The following is an 8,615-nucleotide window of genomic DNA, read 5'->3' on the forward strand; positions in this document are numbered from 1 at the left end:
GGCCCACAGACGTGCGTGGTTCAGTGTGACTACTTGATGGCCCACAGACCTGCGTGGTTCAGTGTGACTACTTGATGGCACACAGACCTGCGTGGTTCAGTGTGACTACTTGATGGCCCACAGACCTGCGTGGTTCAGTGTGACTACTTGATGGCCCACACACCTGCGTGGTTCAGTGTGACTACTTGATGGCAAACAGACGTGCGTGGTTCAGTGTGACTACTTGATGTCCCACAGACCTGCGTGGTTCAGTGTGACTACTTGATGGCCCACATACCTGCGTGGTTCAGTGTGACTACTTGATGGCCCACAGACCTGCGTGGTTCAGTGTGAATACTTGATGGCCCACAGACGTGCGTGGTTCAGTGTGACTACTTGATGGCCCACAGACCTGCGTGGTTCAGTGTGACTACTTGATGGCCCACAAACGTGCTTGGTTCAGTGGACTACTTGAAGGCCCACAGACGTGCGTGGTTCAGTGTGACTACTTGATGGCCCACAGACGTGCGTGGTTTCAGTGGACTACTTGATGGCCCACAGACGTGCGTGGTTCAGTGTGACTACTTGATGGCCCACAGACCTGCGTGGTTCAGAGGACTACTTGATGGCCCACAGACGTGCGTGGTTCAGTGTGACTACTTGATGGCTCACAGACGTGCGTGGTTCAGTGGACTACTTGATGGCCCACAGACGTGCGTGGTTCAGTGTGACTACTTGATGGCCCACAGACGTGCGTGGTTCAGTGGACTACTTGATGGCCCACAGATGTGCGTGGTTCAGTGTGACTACTTGATCACAGACGTGCGTGGTTCAGTGTGACTACTTGATGGCCCACAGACGTGCGTGGTTCAGTGTGACTACTTGATGGCCCACAGACCTGCGTGGTTCAGTGTGACTACTTGATGGCCCTACAGACGTGCTCGGTTCAGTGTGACTACTTGATGGCCCACAGACCTGCGTGGTTCAGTGTGACTACTTGATGGTCCACAGACCTGCGTGGTTCAGTGTGACTACTTGATGGTCCACAGACCTGCGTGGTTCAGTGTGACTACTTGATGGTCCACAGACGTGCGTGGTTCAGTGTGACTACTTGATGGCCCACAGACCTGCGTGGTTCAGTGTGACTTCTTGATGGCCCACAGACGTGCGTGGTTCAGTGTGACTACTTGATGGCCCACAGACGTGCGTGGTTCAGTGTGACTACTTGATGGCCCACAGACCTGCGTGGTTCAGTGTGACTACTTGATGGCCCACAGACCTGCGTGGTTCAGTGTGACTACTTGATGGCCCACAGACCTGCGTGGTTCAGTGTGACTACTTGATGGCCCACAGACGTGCGTGGTTCAGTGTGACTACTTGATGGCCCACAGACGTGCGTGGTTCAGTGTGACTACTTGATGGCCCACAGACGTGCGTGGTTCAGTGTGACTACTTGATGGCCCACAGACCTGCGTGGTTCAGTGTGACTACTTGATGGCCCACAGACCTGCGTGGTTCAGTGTGACTACTTGATGGCCCACAGACGTGCGTGGTTCAGTGTGACTACTTGATGGCCCACAGACGTGCGTGGTTCAGTGTGACTACTTGATGGCCCACAGACCTGCGTGGTTCAGTGTGACTACTTGATGGCCCACAGACGTGCGTGGTTCAGTGTGACTACTTGATGGCCCACAGACCTGCGTGGTTCAGTGTGACTACTTGATGGCCAACAAACGTGCGTGGTTCAGTGTGACTACTTGATGGCCCACAGACGTGCGTGGTTCAGTGGGACTACTTGATGGCCCACAAACGTGCGTGGTTCAGTGTGACTACTTGATGGCCCACAAGACGTGCGTGGTTCAGTGTGACTACTTGATGGCCCACAGACCTGCGTGGTTCAGTGTGACTACTTGATGGCCCACAGACCCTGCGTGGTTCAGTGTGACTACTTGATGCCCACAGACATGCGTGGTTCAGTGTGACTACTTGATGGCCCACAGACTGCGTGGTTCAGTGTGACTACTTGATGCCCACAGACGTGCGTGGTTCAGTGGACTACTTGATGGCCCACAGACGTGCGTGGTTCAGTGGACTACTTGATGGCCCACAACGTGCGTGGTTCAGTGTGACTACTTGATGGCCCACAGACGTGCGTGGTTCAGTGTGACTACTTGATGGCCCACAGACCTGCGTGGTTCAGTGTGACTACTTGATGTCCACAGACCCTGCGTGGTTCAGTGTGACTACTTGATGGCCCACAGACTGCGTGGTTCAGTGTGACTACTTGATGGCCCACAGACCTGCGTGGTTCAGTGTGACTACTTGATGGCCCACAGACCTGCGTGGTTCAGTGTGACTACTTGATGGCCCATAGACCTGCGTGGTTCAGTGTGACTACTTGATGGCCCACAGACCTGCGTGGTTCAGTGTGACTGACTTGATGGCCCACAGACTGCGTGGTTCAGTGTGACTACTTGATGGCCCACAGACCTGCGTGGTTCAGTGTGACTACTTGATGGCACACAGACCTGCGTGGTTCAGTGTGACTACTTGATGGCCCACAGACCTGCGTGGTTCAGTGTGACTACTTGATGGCCCACACACCTGCGTGGTTCAGTGTGACTACTTGATGGCCAACACACCTGCGTGGTTCAGTGTGACTACTTGATGGCAACAGACGTGCGTGGTTCAGTGTGACTACTTGATGTCCACAGACGTGCGTGGTTCAGTGTGACTACTTGATGGCCCACATACCTGCGTGGTTCAGTGTGACTACTTGATGGCCCACAGACCTGCGTGGTTCAGTGTGAATACTTGATGGCCCACAGACGTGCGTGGTTCAGTGTGACTACTTGATGGCCCACAGACCGTGCGTGGTTCAGTGTGACTACTTGATGGCCCACAGACGTGCGTGGTTCAGTGGACTACTTGAAGGCCCACAGACGTGCGTGGTTCAGTGTGACTACTTGATGGCCCACAGACGTGCGTGGTTCAGTGGACTACTTGATGGCCCACAGACGTGCGTGGTTCAGTGTGACTACTTGATGGCCCACAGACGTGCGTGAGGTTCAGATGTGACTACTTGATGGCCCACAGACGTGCGTGGTTCAGTGGACTACTTGATGGCCCACAGACGTGCGTGGTTCAGTGGGACTACTTGATGGCCCACAGACCTGCTGGTTCAGAGGACTATTGATGGCCCACAGGACGTGCGGGTTCAGTGTGACTACTTGATGGCCTCACAGACGTGCGTGGTTCAGTGGACTACTTGATGGCCCACAGACGTGCGTGGTTTCAGTGTGACTACTTGATGGCCCACAGACGTGCGTGGTTCAGTGGACTACTTGATGGCCCACAGATGTGCGTGGTTCAGTGTGACTACTTGATCCACAGACGTGCGTGGTTCAGTGTGACTACTTGATGGCCCACAGACGTGCGTGGTTCAGTGTGACTACTTGATGGCCCACAGACCTGCGTGGTTCAGTGTGACTACTTGATGGCCCTACAGACGTGCTCGGTTTTCAGTGGGCTACTTGATGGCCCACAGACCTGCGTGGTTCAGTGTGACTACTTGATGGCCCACAGACCTGCGTGGTTCAGTGTGACTACTTGATGGCCCACAGACGTGCGTGGTTCAGTGTGACTACTTGATGGCCCACAGACGTGCGTGGTTCAGTGTGACTACTTGATGGCCCACAGACGTGCGTGGTTCAGTGTGACTACTTGATGGCCCACAGACCTGCGTGGTTCAGTGTGACTACTTGATGGCCCACAGACGTGCGTGGTTCAGTGTGACTACTTGATGGCCCACAGACCTGCGTGGTTCAGTGTGACTACTTGATGGCCCACAGACGTGCGTGGTTCAGTGTGACTACTTGATGGCCCACAGACGTGCGTGGTTCAGTGTGACTACTTGATGGCCCACAGACGTGCGTGGTTCAGTGTGACTACTTGATGGCCCACAGACCTGCGTGGTTCAGTGTGACTACTTGATGGCCCACAGACGTGCGTGGTTCAGTGTGACTACTTGATGGCCCACAGACCTGCGTGGTTCAGTGTGACTACTTGATGGCCCACAGACCTGCGTGGTTCAGTTGACTGATGGCCCAGACCTGGTTTTTGATGGCCCACAGACTGTGCGTGGTTCATTGTGACTACTTGATGGCCCACAGACCTGCGTGGTTCAGTGTGACTACTTGATGGCCCACAGACCTGCCTTGTTCAGTGTGACTACTTGATGGCCCACAAACGTGCGTGGATCAGTGGTGACTACTTGATGGCCCACAAACGTGCGTGGTTCAGTGTGACTACTTGATGGCCCACAGAACGTGCGTGGTTCAGTGTGACTACTTGATGGCCCACAAACGTGCGTGGTTCAGTGTGACTACTTGATGGCCCACAGACGTGCGGGTTCAGTGTGACTACTTGATGGCCCACAGACCTGCGTGGTTCAGTGTGACTACTTGATGGCCCACAGACCTGCGTGGTTCAGTGTGACTACTTGATGGCACACAGACCTGCGTGGTTCAGTGTGACTACTTGATGGCCCACAGACCTGCGTGGTTCAGTGTGACTACTTGATGGCCCACACACCTGCGTGGTTCAGTGTGACTACTTGATGGCCACACACACCTGCGTGGTTCAGTGTGACTACTTGATGGCAAACAGACGTGCGTGGTTCAGTGTGACTACTTGATGTCACACAGACGTGCGTGGTTCAGTGTGACTACTTGATGTCCCACATACCTTGCGTGGTTCAGTGTGACTACTTGATGGCCACATACCTGCGTGGTTCAGTGTGACTACTTGATGGCCCACAGACCGTGCGTGGTTCAGTGTGAATACTTGATGGCCCACAGACGTGCGTGGTTCAGTGTGACTACTGATGGCCCACAGAACCGTGCGTGTGTTCAGTGTGACTACTTGATGGCCCACAAGACGTGCGTGGTTCAGTGGACTACTTGAAGGCCCACAGACGTGCGTGGTTCAGTGTGACCTACTTGATGGCCCACAGACGTGCGTGGTTCAGTGGACTACTTGATGGCCCACAGACGTGCGTGGTTCAGATGTGACTACTTGATGGCCCACAGACGTGCGTGGTTCAGAGGACTACTTGATGGCCCACAGACGTGCGTGGTTCAGTGGACTACTTGATGGCCCACAGACGTGCGTGGTTCAGTGTGACTACTTGATGGCCCACAGACCTGCGTGGTTCAGAGGACTACTTGATGGCCCACAGACGTGCGTGGTTCAGTGTGACTACTTGATGGCTCACAGACGTGCGTGGTTCAGTGTGACTACTTGATGGCCCACAGACGTGCGTGGTTCAGTGTGACTACTTGATGGCCCACAGACGTGCGTGGTTCAGTGGACTACTTGATGGCCCACAGATGTGCGTGGTTCAGTGTGACTCTCTTGATCACAGACGGTGCGTGGTTCAGTGTGACTACTTGATGGCCCACAGACGTGCGTGGTTCAGTGTGACTACTTGATGGCCCACAGACCTGCGTGGTTCAGTGTGACTACTTGATGGCCCTACAGACGTGCTCGGTTCAGTGTGACTACTTGATGGCCCACAGACCTGCGTGGTTCAGTGTGACTACTTGATGGTCCACAGACCTGCGTGGTTCAGTGTGACTACTTGATGGTCCACAGACCTGCGTGGTTCAGTGTGACTACTTGATGGTCCACAGACGTGCGTGGTTCAGTGTGACTACTTGATGGCCCACAGACCTGCGTGGTTCAGTGTGACTTCTTGATGGCCCACAGACGTGCGTGGTTCAGTGTGACTACTTGATGGCCCACAGACGTGCGTGGTTCAGTGTGACTACTTGATGGTCCACAGACCTGCGTGGTTCAGTGTGACTACTTGATGGCCCACAGACCTGCTTGATTCAGTATGACTACTTGATGGCCCACAGACCTGCGTGGTTCAGTGTGACTACTTGATGGCCCACAGACGTGCGTGGTTCAGTGTGACTACTTGATGGCCCACAGACGTGCGTGGTTCAGTGTGACTACTTGATGGTCCACAGACGTGTTCAGTGTGCCTACTTGATGGTCCACTGACCTGCGTGGTTCAGTGTGACTACTTGATGGTCCACAGACCTGCGTGGTTCAGTGTGACTACTTGATGGTCCACAGACCTGCGTGGTTCAGTGTGACTACTTGATGGCCCACAGACGTGCGTGGTTCAGTGTGACTACTTGATGGCCGACAGACGTGCGTGGTTCAGTGTGACTACTTGATGGCCCACAGACGTGCGTGGTTCAGTGTGACTACGTGATGGCCCACAGACCTGCGTGGTTCAGTGTGAGCACTTGATGGCCCACAGACGTGCGTGGTTCAGTGTGACTACTTGATGGCACACAGACCTGCGTGGTTCAGTGTGACTACTTGATGGCCCACAGACCTGCGTGGTTCAGTGTGACTACTTGATGGCCCACAGATGTGCGTGGTTCATTGTGACTACTTGATGGCCCACAGACCTGCGTGGTTCAGTGTGACTACTTGATGGCCCACAGACCTGCCTTGTTCAGTGTGACTACTTGATGGCCCACAAACGTGCGTGGATCAGTGTGACTACTTGATGGCCCACAAACGTGCGTGGTTCAGTGTGACTACTTGATGGCCCACAGACGTGCGTGGTTCAGTGTGACTACTTGATGGCCCACAAACGTGCGTGGTTCAGTGTGACTACTTGATGGCCCACAGACGTGCGTGGTTCAGTGTGACTACTTGATGGCCCACAGACCTGCGTGGTTCAGTGTGACTACTTGATGGCCCACAGACCTGCGTGGTTCAGTGTGACTACTTGATGCCCCACAGACATGCGTGGTTCAGTGTGACTACTTGATGGCCCACAGACGTGCGTGGTTCAGTGTGACTACTTGATGGCCCACAAACGTGCGTGGTTCAGTGGACTACTTGATGGCCCACAGACGTGCGTGGTTCAGTGGACTACTTGATGGCCCACAGACGTGCGTGGTTCAGTGTGACTACTTGATGGCCCACAGACGTGCGTGGTTCAGTGTGACTACTTGATGGCCCACAGACCTGCGTGGTTCAGTGTGACTACTTGATGGTCCACAGACCTGCGTGGTTCAGTGTGACTACTTGATGGCCCACAGACCTGCGTGGTTCAGTGTGACTACTTGATGGCCCACAGACGTGCGTGGTTCAGTGTGACTACTTGATGGCCCACAGACCTGCGTGGTTCAGTGTGACTACTTGATGGCCCACAGACCTGCGTGGTTCAGTGTGACTGCTTGATGGCCCACAGACGTGCGTGGTTCAGTGTGACTACTTGATGGCCCACAGACCTGCGTGGTTCAGTGTGACTACTTGATGGCACACAGACCTGCGTGGTTCAGTGTGACTACTTGATGGCCCACAGACCTGCGTGGTTCAGTGTGACTACTTGATGGCCCACACACCTGCGTGGTTCAGTGTGACTACTTGATGGCCAACACACCTGCGTGGTTCAGTGTGACTACTTGATGGCAAACAGACGTGCGTGGTTCAGTGTGACTACTTGATGTCCCACAGACGTGCGTGGTTCAGTGTGACTACTTGATGGCCCACATACCTGCGTGGTTCAGTGTGACTACTTGATGGCCCACAGACCTGCGTGGTTCAGTGTGAATACTTGATGGCCACAGACGTGCGTGGTTCAGTGTGACTACTTGATGGCCCACAGACCTGCGTGGTTCAGTGTGACTACTTGATGGCCCACAAACGTGCTTGGTTCAGTGGACTACTTGAAGGCCCACAGACGTGCGTGGTTCAGTGTGACTACTTGATGGCCCACAGACGTGCGTGGTTCAGTGGACTACTTGATGGCCCACAGACGTGCGTGGTTCAGTGTGACTACTTGATGGCCCACAGACGTGCGTGGTTCAGAGGACTACTTGATGGCCCACAGACGTGCGTGGTTCAGTGTGACTACTTGATGGCTCACAGACGTGCGTGGTTCAGTGGACTACTTGATGGCCCACAGACGTGCGTGGTTCAGTGTGACTACTTGATGGCCCACAGACGTGCGTGGTTCAGTGGACTACTTGATGGCCCACAGATGTGCGTGGTTCAGTGTGACTACTTGATCACAGACGTGCGTGGTTCAGTGTGACTACTTGATGGCCCACAGACGTGCGTGGTTCAGTGTGACTACTTGATGGCCCACAGACCTGCGTGGTTCAGTGTGACTACTTGATGGCCCTACAGACGTGCTCGGTTCAGTGTGACTACTTGATGGCCCACAGACCTGCGTGGTTCAGTGTGACTACTTGATGGTCCACAGACCTGCGTGGTTCAGTGTGACTACTTGATGGTCCACAGACCTGCGTGGTTCAGTGTGACTACTTCATGGTCCACAGACGTGCGTGGTTCAGTGTGACTACTTGATGGCCCACAGCAGTGCGTGGTTCAGTGTGACTTCTTGATGGCCCACAAACGTACGTGGTTCAGTGTGACTACTTGATGGCCAACTATACGTGCGTGGTTCAGTGTGACTACTTGATGGCCCACAGACCTGCGTGGTTCAGTGTGACTACTTGATGGCCCACAGACCTGCGTGGTTCAGTGTGACTACTTGATGGCCCACAGACGTGCGTGGTTCAGTGGACTACTTGAAGGCC

The sequence above is a fragment of the Dreissena polymorpha genome, chromosome 15, assembly GCF_020536995.1.
Source record: "Dreissena polymorpha isolate Duluth1 chromosome 15, UMN_Dpol_1.0, whole genome shotgun sequence".
Taxonomy (NCBI): domain Eukaryota; kingdom Metazoa; phylum Mollusca; class Bivalvia; order Myida; family Dreissenidae; genus Dreissena; species Dreissena polymorpha.